The following is a 13,689-nucleotide window of genomic DNA, read 5'->3' on the forward strand; positions in this document are numbered from 1 at the left end:
GTCAAACACCGTTGCGCACTTGCAAATGCCAGTCTCTAAAGTTGACTCTCTAGGCTGGACCTGTTCAAGTAAGCTGCATCAGCCAGTCAGTCACAGAGGAACTGGCCCCTCCACCCCCAAGAGACCCCTAAACCAAAGCCTGGGTGGCAGAGCATTGTCACCGTCAAGCCAAGCCTGGACGTCTAGGCTGAACTATGAAGCGGACACCATTGAGATAGACAGTCCCTGTCCTTGTAGGCAAAGTGTCCAGTGTGCTGTTGTGTGGGCATCTAGAGGACTCCTGAGGGATCAGCTGCCCAGCAGCCTTTTTCTAGAAATACGGGCACATCCACATGGATACAACAAGATCTCCAGGAGCCACGTGTCCCTCCTGTCCCCCGACAGCCACACTGATCGGACCGGCTGTGCGTAGCCCACCTAAGCTGCGCCTCTTGGAGTCCTTCCCTGAGCATTTGGAACCGAGAGACTCCAGTGTAGCCTGGCTTTCTCATAAACACAGGGATATAAACTTCAGAAATGTTAGTGGCGGCCATTTTCCTCCTTGTAGTCAAGAATAGAGAGAAAGCCAGTCTACAGCAAGAGAAAAGAATGAGGCAGCCCTGAAAAGAGGAGGGAGGCCCACTTGCATCTATGCCTTTGGGTTCCATGATACCCTAAGACTTTTCTCACAGAGTCCCTATTTTTGCTTAGAGTTGGTTTCTGTTACTTGTAACCAATAGAGTTAATACAGTGTAATTCCATTGTTCTCAAGCAGGGGTGGTTTTGTTCCCCAGAGGACATTTGGCGATGTCTGGATGTATTTTTGGTTATCATAACTGGGGGAAATGGGGTGCTACTAACATCTAGTAGGTGGTCAGGGATGCTGCTAAACGTCCTACAATGCATAGGGCAGCCCCTCACACCAGGAACCATCTAGTCCAAAATGTCAAGTTGAGGACCCCTCAATGCACCATGCTTGTCAAAAACAGGAGTGATCATCATGAAAAAATAGACTTTGTGTCTCACGTCTCCATTTGGCAAAGAGTCTTTCATTTTAAACAATATTCTGGAGGTGAGAATTCTCATACCTTGATAGCAGGAGGACAGACAATGAGTGCAACCTCTATGAAGAGTCATTTAACAAGACATTTACCTGGAGTCTTAACATGTTCACTGTTAAATCCGTAATTTACTTGTAGAATTTATTCTTGGTAGTAAATCTTAATTCAGAGATATACACAGAGATTTGTGCAAAAGGATGTTCAGTGCAGCTTTATTTATAATGGTGAAAAATGGAAACAACTTAAATATCAACCACTGGGTATTGGTTACACAAATTATGATACATTCATAGCACAGAATAATGTATGTAGCACTTAAAATTATGTTTATGAAGATTATTTAGTAACACAGGGAAATGCTCCTTATGTTAACTGAAAAGTCAGAATATAAACCTTTTGAAATATGCATAAGCACAGAAAAAAAGGCTGCAGGGAAATATATCCAAATACTAACTGTGGCTATCTCCAGGGACTAGGATCACAGCTATTTTTTTGTTTTCCTATTTTTAAAAAATATTTTCCAATTTTTCTGCAATTAACATGTATTATAATTCAGAATTTAATACTAGAAAGAAATCGTGATATCAGAATTGAGGATAGTCTAGATTATTCATTCATCAAAAATAAATATATATATTAAGAGCCTACCAGTGTGCTAGACAGACATTGTGAATAGGCAGACAAGGCCCCTGCCCTCAAGGGGTTTCCATTCCAGGAGAGGAGGCACTTCAGAGGTTCCAACTATTTGCAAATTCACTGTTATAGAAACAATCTGAAAAGGATTTGTTATTAACACTTAAATAGCTACAATTTGTTGAGAGCCTATTATGTCAGTACTAGATGCCTTACAGTTTTGATCTCATTATCTCTGCATAACACCCGGAAAAAATATGGCTAAGTCTTGGTCACATGGCTGGTGGGCAGTGGCCAGGATTCAAACCAGATCCATTTACCATCAGCACAAATTCCCTGTCTCCTCTGCTCCCTGCCTCAGTGACAGGGGTCATTTCAGGACCATGAGACATGGCAAACTGGAGCCACCAAGAAAGATTTTAAAGTTGAGAGAGCCAGATAGAAAAGGGTATGCAGGCCAGGTATGGTGGCTCACAACTATAATCCCAGCACTTTGGGAGGCCAAGGTGAGAGGATTGCCTGAGTCCAGGAGTTCGAGACCAGCCTGGGCAATATAGTGAGACCCTGTCAGCTCTACAAAAAATTTTTTGAAAAGACAAAATTAGCCAGGCATCATGGTGCACATCTGTGGTCCCAGTTACTCTGGAGGCTGAGGTGGGTGGATGGCTTCAACCTGGGAGGTCGAGGCTTCGGTGAGCCTTGATCATGCCACTTGGGCTTCAGCCTGGGCAAGACCCTGTCTCAAAAAAAAAAAAGAGAGAGAGAGAAAAGAAAGGGGCATGAATGGGAGGAATGTAGGCCACTGACCACATATCCAGCAGGAGGCCAAGGGTGAAGCTGTTTGCAGTGTTAGGGAAGGTGTTGGGGTCAGGGCTGGGGCAGAAGGGTGGAACTGTCACAGATGTACTCTGAGCTGCCCATGAGACGGAAGAAAGAGAGAAAAAGCAAAACCATTTAGAAATGGAGATAGAAGAGAGCTTTGATGTAGATTGGAATGGCTGCAGCTGCGGCCAGAAAGGAGCACATCCTCTCCCCAGAGGTGAGTCTATTAGAGAAGGTTCCACACAGTGAGAGGGGAGCACAGAGGGGAATGAGCTTGTGCTGTGAACCAAAGCTCAGGGGACTCCAAGACCACATGGAAATCAGGAGACCTCATGGGTTGTAAAGGGTTATTGAGATGGCCTCCTCCCAGAAGAAATCAACAGAAAGGCTCCTGCTGCTTTGCTGACCCAGAAGCCTGCCATAGGCTGGATGTGGAGGGAAAGCGAAGCTGTAGAAGTCAACCTGGAGACTTAGGAGCTTGGATCTCTGGATTAACTTTGCAAAGTGAATTAAGTAATGAAACTGGATGCAGATGGTGGAACAACTGGGGTAGTTTGTGACTGGGAAGGACTGGTGTCTGCACTTCCAACAGCTTGCTGAACAGGTTAAACTGCTCCACTCAAAGCCCAGGTCATTACCATTGGTGGTGACATCCTGGCTCCTTCAGTGACAGACACAGGGGATCACCGTGGAGAAACACCAGGGAAGCTGAAGCTGGATTTCCACTCACGATCTGGTTGTGTGCTTTGTTTCAGACATTTTTTTGGGTTCAGAAACTCCCAAGGAAAAACACCAGGCTAGGAGTCCAGAGGCCTGAGTGTGAGTCCCGGGAATTCTGTAAGTCACAGGAGCAGACGCCTGCCACTTACCCCTGTGTCTTCCACTGGAAAGTGAGAATGACGGTGCCACCCTCTCCTTCTCTGGCCTCCCCTGCCCGGTTTTCTCTGTGCCTCAGTTCCCTCCTCCAGACAGAGGAGGCGAGGAAAGCGTGTGCTTCGCAGGGCAGTGGTGAGGGTCCAAAGAGGCAGCACACAGTAAACTCCCTCTGAGGAAGCCAGGCTCTCAGTCAGTGCTCAGCATCGTTGTTGCTGCTGCTGCTGCTGTTGTTTTTAGGTTAATTGGAGATAACTGATGTGAAAGTGTTTTGAGAAATTACACAGCACTCTATGTTCCAATAAAAGGTGTGGTTTCCATTCTTCCCTCTTCCTGTTTCATTTCTCAGAACTCCCCTCTGCACACCAGGCAGCTGCTGGACTGAGCTATTGAATATGTCCTGTCTTCCACAGGCTCCCCTGCCTCCAGCACTCCCATTCCCTCCCCTTCACTTGGCTGACCCTCTCCTTCCTGGCACACAAAGCTTCCTCTCCCCTGGGAGCCTTCTCTATCCCTCCAGACTGGGCTGGAGCCTCCTCCTCTGGGTTTCACCAGCACCTGTTGACCGCTGGCTGCACACACTGCAATTTTCTGTGCTTTCGGTTTTGGTTTGGTTTTGTCTTTTTCAGTCTTTTTCCTGCACTCTCCCCACCTTGACATAAGTTCCTGGGCATAGACAGGGTGTCTAATTTGTCATTGCATGCCCAGAATCTAGTAGAGTCCAGGCATATTATTGTAAGCTCAGCAAATGTACGTGGATTTGAATGAAGGAGGAAATAAGATCATGTATAGGAAGTCACCTTTTACAGTCTTAGGAATAATCATTATTAATAGCTCACTCAACAATATTCATTGATCACCTACAAATCTTTGAAAGGCAGTCTACCAGGTACCTAGGGCAACACATAATAGGGTCTCTGCTCTCAAGGACTTTTCGAGGGAATGAGGGAGAATCCCTAGAGGAATTTTACGACCCACAGATGACAACATAAATGTAGTAACATACATACGTGCCCTAAAAGAGGCCAGGCTGCCTGTTGCAGAAGTGCAGTCAGGCACAGCTCCCCAGGGGTGTCAGGTAGGCTCCTAAAGGAGGAGCTGACTTGAGCTCTGCCTTGACCAGCCTCCCCACAGCCCTGTGCCCTTCACTTCATCTCTTCCTTCAGCTCTGCGATGACTCAAGAGAGCTCGTGTCCTGCCCCCAGCCGCTCCTGAGGGGCCAGCAGCTCCCTGGGCCTCTCTGAGGCCACCATCTGGCAAACCTGGGGAGTCCTTGCTCTGAGGCCCCTGCAGGGTCACGCCTGCTACAACTCCATCTGGCCAAGGCCTCAAGGCAGCAGAGGCTGAGGGATTTGGAGTCCACCAAACCCTGGTTTGAGTCCTGGCTCTGCCACTTGCCGGTCGTGTGAAGACATATTACACTTTATCCAAGCCTCAAATTCCTTGTGTATAAAATGAGGCCAGGCCAGGTATGGTGGCTTATGCCTGTAATCCCAGCACCTTGGGAGGCTGAAGCGGGAGGATCGCTTGAGGCCAGGAGTTCAAGACCAGCCTGGGCAACATAGTAAGATACACAAAATCAAACATTTAGCCAGGTGCAGTGGCACACACCTGTGGTCCCAGCTACTTGGGAGACTGAGGTGGGAGAATTGAGGAGCCCAGGAAGTCGAGGTTGCAGTGAGCTGTAATGGTGCCACTGCATTCTCGCCTGGGTGACAAGAGTGAGATCCTGCCTCAAAAAAACAAAAACATAACACAAATAAAATGAGTACAACAATAGCCATTGGTGAGATGGTCATACTTCAATGAAACAACAGATATGGAGAATCTGGAACATTCTTTTTTTTTTTTTTTTTTTTTTTTTTTTTTTTTTGAGACGGAGTCTCGCTCTGTCGCCCAGGGCTGGAGTGCAGTGGCCGGATCTCAGCTCACTGCAAGCTCCGCCTCCCGGGTTTACGCCATTCTCCTGCCTCAGCCTCCCGAGTAGCTGGGACTACAGGCGCCCGCCACCTCACCCGGCTAGTTTTTTGTATTTTTTAGTAGAGACGGGGTTTCACCATGTTAGCCAGGATGGTCTCGATCTTCTGACCTCGTGATCCGCCCGTCTCGGCCTCCCAAAGCGCTGGGATTACAGGCTTGAGCCACCGCGCCCGGCCGGAACATTCTTTTAAAAGCCTTCAATAAACGTAAACCATTTTTCCCTCTAGGACTCATATGGACTCTATGTTCCTGGCTTTGCAGCCAGGGGTGGGTGCACTCTAGGCCTCGTGGGTGTGTTAGTCAGACATCTCACAGGGCCTTGCCCCACCCTCTAGTCTGGGAACCCTCCTGGGTTCCCAGAAAAATGATGTAGGTTAGTAAAACTCAGACCTTCTAAATTTTATTTTTAAGAATCTTTCTTATTCTTTTAAGAATTTAAGAATCTCTCTTTTTGAGCAGGGTCAAGAACTAGTTTTAATTAAATTATTAATGCCCGGAAAAGAGAGAATGACCCCATTTTAGCCTTTCTTTTTGAGCATTTAAGAATTTAATGCTCTTTTAAGAATCTCTCTTATTGATTTAAGAATCAATTAAGAGTCTCTCTTATTCTTTTAAGAATCTCTCTTATTGAGATTCTCTCAATAAGAATCTCTTATTTAAGAGTCTCTCTTAAGAATCTCTCTTATTGAGCAGGGTCAAGAACTAGTTTTAATTAAATTATTAATGCCCGGAAAAGAGAGAATGACCCCATTTTAGCCTCTGACCCCATGCGGCACAAGCAGACAGGTGTAGTTACCCCAGATGAGGAAACCAGGTCCAGAAAAGGAAAGTGTCTGGGCCAAGGGCACACAGTGCACGAGGGGCAGAACCCAGACTAAGTTGGCCCTTTCCTCTCTGCGTAGTTACCATCTATTAGGCTGCGCGTCCAGGGGGCCCCTTCTTGCCTAGGGACCAGTCTGCCTTTGTAGGATTAACAAATTAGCTACAAGATTAGAAATTACAGTTTAGGGGTCATGTCGCCTCTGGCTCCAAGAGTCTGAACCTCCCCAAATGGTTCCTGGGAATAACATCACTATTGTAAAATCTAAGATGAGTGCTTGAGATATTTTGCAGACCTTGTACTCAACGGATCAGCTGACATCACCCAGACCAGTAATCTGGCTCCACCAGTTCGGCCATCCCACCCAGGATCAGAAAACAGCAAGAAAACCTCACTCCGACACCCTATGATTCCATCTCCAACCTGACCAGTCAGCACTCCCCACTTCCCAAGCCCCTACCCACCGAATTATCTTTAAAAACTCTGATCCCCGAATGCTCGAATGCGTGGGGAGACTAATAATAATAATACTAGTGATAATAAAACTCCGTCTCCTGCGCAGCCGGCTCTGCATAAATTACTCTTTCTCCATTGTAATTCCCCTGTCTAGGCAGCAGGTAAGGTGAACCCACTGGGCGGTTACACTGTCCTTACAGTCTCTAAGGCTGCTCCTGCCCCATTGCTCAGGGACTCCCAGGCATTCAGTGGAGGGGTGTAAGACCAAGCCAGGCCTGACATCCTGCTGACTTGCCTGTCATAGAGCAAAGGTCCCAGGGTTATCTGGCCCATCCTATTGCTTCCTGCTCTGCCCATCTCCTCCCTGCCTCCTGCTCCCAAACCAACTGTCCACCCCAATTATCAGCACTACAGCTGGCTGGAGGGGAGGGAAGGAGAAGCTGCATTGTATATATGAGCAAGTTTGTGGGCCCACAGCCTTCACCGCACCACCCCATGCTCTGCCACTGCATCATCTCCAGTCTCTTCTCCCTCCACCCATTGCCCAACCACAGAAGCCTAACAGATTCCAAGGGAAGAGCTGGAACCTCCTTGCAGCTGGACCTTTTGCTGGTGGGAAGGGGTAAGACATGCCCTGACCTGGGCATCTCAGGGACACACTGCTCGGGCCTCTGCCTTCTGGGTCTCCTCTTGGTTCCATTTGTCCTGTAGCCTCTCCCTGTACAGGAGGTCAGGAGGAGCAGTCACAAGTCGCCCTGCCTGATGCATTAGGACACAGAAACCCAGGAAGGTTGAATGACTCACTCAAGTTCACACACAGCAGCCCGAGGAGGAAACCACTCAGTCCAACAGGAGCTCGGCCAAGTTGCCAGCTGGCCTTGCCCTCCTCCCTGAGATGGCCAGCATCCCGTATGGATTAAGGGAGAATTCAAATGTCAAAACCAGCAGAGGTGGAAGTGGGGAGTGGCAAAGGGGGAAAAAGATGAATCAAGGCACGCAATCCTACTAAAGAAAGAAGGCTTCAATGTACTCGGTGGCCCCCTGCCGGCTCCCAATGCCAGCCACAGCACCATCCTCCTACTGAATCTTTAATTAAAAGAACAGGACTAATGGGACGGGTGTCAAACTATACACTTAATCTGCACCAGAGACAGCCCCTCTGGGAGCCACTGAAACAGATCAAAGCTACTTCTGTAGAGCCCTCATTCTTCAGGGGAGTTGGCAGCAGGAAAAAGATTTGGAAAAACCACCAACAAAATAAAAATATAATAGTAATAAATGAGGAAAGAGAGGAGAGTTGGGAGGAGGAGGGTGTGAGAGTGCAGGCCAAGGAAGGCAGCAGGTTCCAGGCCATGCTTGGTCCCCTGGTGTCTCTCCTCACACCCAGCCCCAGTGACAACTGGCGTCCTCAACTCGGGCCATGGCGGCGAGCCCCTGCCTCTGTGTGCCTGACCCAATTGAAGGTCCTCCTGTGACTTCCCTCTGTCTCTCTTTCCAGTAACTTAGAACCCTCCCTGACCGCTTTCCTTCTTTTGGGTCTCCAAGCCTTGCAAATGCTGCTTCCTTGCCTGGAGCATCCTTAGCTTGGGTTTCTGTCACTTGCATTCAAAAGAGTCTAACATAAGAGAATTGGTCAGATAGGAGGGCAGAATGGATCATTGTTAATTATGAGAACTTTGGAGGCAAACTGCCCAGATTCAAATCCCTGTTCCACCCCTTGCTAGCTGTGAGACCCCAAGCAAGTCATTTAACTTCTCTGTACTTCATCTGTCAAATTCACTCATCATGGTACTTAACTCACAGTGCTGCCATTAATTAGTTAATGTCCACACCTATCTGATTAGAAGAGCACACTGTGTAACACAGCCCATTACGACTGCTCTAACTCCAGCCCGCAGGACCAGCTGGCCGGGGCCCCTTTCCACAGCAGTGGTGAGTCCAGATGGGCCCCACCTGCTGCTGCCCCATGGGTGCATCCCCTTGTGCTGTCCCCCCAAGGCCACATCTGCAAGTGGAGAGGATTTGGCCATCACTCACTGGGGGAGGGATGAGTGTGGAAGCAGGAGGGTGAAGTGGGGAAGGAGGGAGTCTGCATGTGGGACACCTTCAGAAGCCCTTGTCTTCTGCGTAGTCCCCAGGGAAAGGAATGCCTGCCTGCTCTGTAGAGGGCAGGCCGAGCTCTGAGTGTGGGCTTCCTATCCTCACAACAGCTAGTTTCATCCTTAAAAGTCTGAAGCCAGATACATTCTGCGACCAGATTAATTTTTTTCTGAAGCTCCCGTTTGGTCTGTTGGAGGAATTCACGTTCCTCCAACTATCATAACTTTGCTCTATCTTTCAAGAGCTCACACCGCAGCCTTGTTTTGCAAATAGAGCATTCTTTCTGTCCTGCCTGTCCTTTACCTTGCAAAGCTTCCCCATATTGAACAAAAACATTTTCTTTCTTTTTTTTTTTTTTTTTAATTGAGACGAATTCTTGCTCTGTTGCCCAGGCTGGAGTGTAGTGGCGCGATCTCGGCTCACTGCAAGCTCCGCCTCCCGGGTTCATGCCATTCTCCTGCCTCAGCCTCCCGTGTAACTGGGACTACAGGCGCCCACCACCACACCCGGCTAATTTTTTATATTTTTAGTAGAGATGGGGTTTCACCGTGTTAGCCAGGATGGTCTCGATCTCCTGACCTCGTGATCCACCCACCTCGGCCTCCCAAAGTGCTGGGATTACAGGCATGAGCCACTGCACCTGGCCAAACAAAAACATTTTCAACTGCTCTGTAGTGGAAGATAGGGAGGCCAGGGTGGAGGTAAAGGGTAATTAAATAATTTCTGCTGCAGCACGAAAAACTGAACAGCATTAAGTATTATTAATATCATGTGCTCTTCCCAATGAATTAACACAGGCAATCCCTCTCTCCTGTCTGGTGTTCAGTAAATATTTGTTGAATGAATGAATGTTAACAGCTTATGATTCTGTCTTTCCTGCTCTGATAAATTATGAAGTCCATGTAGCCAAATCAGCATCAAACCCATTTTATATGCAGTCTGTGTTTTGAGCCCCAGGTCAAAGTGAATAAAATATGTGTGAAAACAAAGTGATAATGTCCACTGGAGAACATTGGCTTCTTGTATTTGTAGGGGATAGGGTCTACCTGGCTTGGTGTTGGTGACTTGAGAGTAGCCTTCCAGCTGCTTTTCTCTGGTTCCCAAATAAACCACAGTTAAGCTGTCCCTTCCAGGTAGAACTCTGTTGAGACCCCACAGGCAGCTCTGGTGAATGACCAGCATGTGCAAACTCATTATTCTCCAGCTGAGCCCAAAACTGTGCAGGAAGTAGGGCAATTCCTGCAGGACTGAGTCTGCCCCTGGCTGAGCCTTGCTTTGTTCATTGCAGATATTTAAGTCTCTCCGTAGTGCTGTGACTCACCTGTCTGTCCTTGGATGGAATTCCACAGGGAAATCACATGCAGAACCTGGTCACTATCTGTACACAAAGCACATGGAGAGATTCTAGGGACAATCATTTCTAAGTAAATTACCTAAGGGCAGAAGAGTCTGCCCAGGACCTGGGGGAGAATGGAGCAGGGATAGGAGGTAGGAATAAGTGACTTGTGCATTAATCACAAAGCAATCAGCAGATGACAAGGGGCCTTGGAACCACTGCATCTGTCTAGCTGGATGAGGTGAAAGGAAAGGTCACTCCTGTCTGGGAACTCCCATCCATCTTCAAGACACCCACTTACCTGGCTTGCATGTGCCTGGGCTTCCTGTTTTCCCTGCCCAGCAGAGACGCTGCCCTGGCCTGGTTCATTGTCCATTATCTGCCCTCTGGGCCATCCCAGTATCCACCTGGTCTGCCCCACTTGACCCAGGCCACAGAGGAGGGCGTGGCTTTGGCTAGTTGACCTTTATGAAGTAATTTACTGGGTGTAGCCTACCTCAGTTCCTGAGACCTGTAAACTCCTCTTTCTCTGTCCTGAATCTTCCTCAGTTATCAGGGCCCAAGCAGGAGAGCGGGCATGAACTCTCAGTGCTCTTCCGCTAACTTCTTCCCTTGATCCTCCCCAGCTTCTTCCCTCTCCTGGCAACCCACCCCCTGCCCGCTGTCCCCTGAGCACAGAGGCTCCTGCTGGATGGAGCTGTCTTCTTACCTCTGCTGGCCCTCCCTGGGCTGTACCCCAGTCCTTGTATCAAAACCTGTTCTCAGGTTCAGATCAATTTCTTTCTGACACATTTTCACAAAAGTGGGTTTTGTCTCCCAGGTCATTTCAGTTTCAACTGGAGCAATGTCCTTGCCCAGGTGTAACCCTGGGCAGTGGATTTCGGCAGCGGTGATGAGTTTGGAGTAGAAAAAAAGAGTCTTGATTAGAATGGCTGCTCCATGGCTCAAATCACAGATACAGCATGAGATTCGGATTCAGGCATTGGATTTATTTTATTTTATTTTATTTTATTTTATTTTATTATTTATTTATTTATTGAGACGGAGTTTCGCGCTTTCGCCCAGACTGGAGTGAAGTGGCGCAATCTCGGCTTACCTCCACCACCCCTTCCCCTGCCGTCACCAGGTTCAAGTGATTCTCCTGCCTCAGCCTCCAGTAGCTGGGATTAGAGGCACCCCCCCCCACCACCACACCTGGCTAATTTTTGTATTTTTTTCGTTGAGACGGGGTTTGGCCATGTTGGCCAGGCTGGTCTCGAACCCCTGACCTCAGGTGATCCACCCGCCTCGGCCTCCCAATGTGCTAGGATTACAGGCGTGAGCCACTGGGCCCAGCCCCTGGCATTGGATTTAAATCCTGACGCAACAACTTCCTAGCTGTATAACCTTGGGTGAGTCATTTAACCTGTCCTAGTTTCTCAACAACAGGGATAAACATGTTCACCTAGCTGAGGAGAGGATTTAATAAAGTGTGTATTTTTAAATCCTGGTATAAAGTTGTAACCATTCTCCTTAGCATGGTAAGGTCAGCACTTCCAACATCGGGGAAGGGGTGAAGGTCAGGGAACTGAACTGCCCTCTGCAGCTGAATAGCACCTAGGCAGGTTATTTTAAAGGCCCGTGGCCTCCAATATCTGTGGCACCTGTGTACTACACCCCTCTGGATTTCCACCATTGCAAGAATTCCTCTGGGTAAGCATTATAGTCTCCCTAGGGTCTCCTTTTGAAAGGTGAAAATTCTCGTGAAAGTTACTAATGCTGCAATGTGAAAAGTGTAATTTAAAAGATTGTACTTATTTTTGTGAGAATGCAAGGTGCCCTAGAGCCCAGAAACCAAGAGAAAGCAAGGATAGTCCCAACTATGAGAGGCAAATTCAGGCCCTGAGCCAGGCACTCTCTTATCCATGATCTCATTCTACCTCACAAACAACCTTCAGAGGGAGTTATTGTTAAAGAACTGTTTAAAGGTAAAATCGCTGGGCGCGGTGGCTCAAGCCTGTAATCCCAGCACTTTGGGAGGCCGAGACGGGCGGATCATGAGATCAGGAGATCGAGACCATCCTGGCTAACACGGTGAAACCCCGTCTCTACTAAAAAATACAAAAAATTAGCCAGGCGAGGTGGCGGTCGCCTGTAGTCCCAGCTACTCGGGAGGCTGAGGCAGGAGAATGGCGTAAACCCAGGAGGCGGAGCTTGCAGAGCTGAGATCTGGCCACAGCACTCCAGCCTGGGCAGCAGAGCGAGACTCCGTCTCAAAAAAAAAAAAAAAAAAAAGGTAAAATCAAGGCCCTTGTATAAATACAACCTCTTACAAACATGAAATTCAGACATGCCAATGATTTAACTCATCGATTAGTAAGGGAACCAGTAAGATGTTACGACTGCTCAAAAAAGAATCCAAAGAGCAGATGCATACAGAAGCCATCAGGAATGCTCACATTTGCTTAATAGATACAAAACTGGTCAATATTCACAGAGCAATAATCAGTTGCATTTCCAATTGATATAATTTACATTTCTATGGACAAAATAATTCGCATTATCATCAGTTTTCTACAGTTTTCAGAGTCATAAAATAGCTCAAAGACGATGAAAGAAAGGCAGAGGTAACCCACAGGCAAACAGACAGGAAGCCCAATAACAATCTTCTCTTGCCATTTCAAAGTCTCACACAACTTTTTCTAACATTGCGACTATCCTCATTTCATCACAAAGCAGAAAGCATGGAGACAGGCACAGAAAGTAGAAATGAAAAGTGGAAATCTAGTCCAGAGGCACCCAAGTGCCAGTCCCATCCGAGGGCTGAGGCGTGTGTAACAAGAATGTCACATGGGGGATGAAATTATAAAAATAAGAATGAGGTCAGTTTTTCGACAAAGCTAAATGATTTCCTTCAAAAGACTGTCCATTATTGGAGATTATATTCTTCCTACATTTGTAGCATTAAAATGTCTTTTCCAGCCGGGTGTGGTGGCTCATGTCTGTAATCCCAGCACTTAGGGGGGATGAGACAGGTGAATCACCTGAGGTCAGGAGTTCGAGACCAGCCTGGCCAACATGGCGAAACCCTGTCTCTACTGAAAATACAAAAATTACCCGGGCATGGTGACATGTGCCTGTAATCCAAGCTACTTGAGAGGCTGAGGCAGAGAATCACTTGAACCCAGGAGGCGGAGGTTGCAGTGAGCTGAGATTGCGCCACTGCACTCCAGCCTGAGGGACAGAGCAAGACATCTTCTCAAAAATAAATAAATAAATAAATAAATAAAAGTCCTTTCCTTTTTAAAAGGATGGTGATAACATACGATAGTAGTAATAATTGTTGTTCTTTTTTAAATGTACTTGTTTGATGAAGTAAAGGCTGGCAATCCTATGTAAGCCCCCATTAAATATATACATCTATATGGTTTTTATAGTTGTATTTGGTTATTTTATTCATCTGTGATAGTCCAAAGTCTGGAAACACTGCTGCATTCACAATTCTGAAGTGTTGTATTACAGGTAAGTTGGTTAAAGAACAATACCTGATAACTCCAGCACTTTGGGAGGCCGAGGCAGGTGGATCACCTGAGGTCAGGAGTTCGAGACCAGCCTGGCCAACATGGCAAAACCCTGTCTCTACTAAAAAT

Source organism: Rhinopithecus roxellana, chromosome 8, assembly GCF_007565055.1.
Source record: "Rhinopithecus roxellana isolate Shanxi Qingling chromosome 8, ASM756505v1, whole genome shotgun sequence".
NCBI classification, from domain to species: Eukaryota; Metazoa; Chordata; class Mammalia; order Primates; family Cercopithecidae; genus Rhinopithecus; species Rhinopithecus roxellana.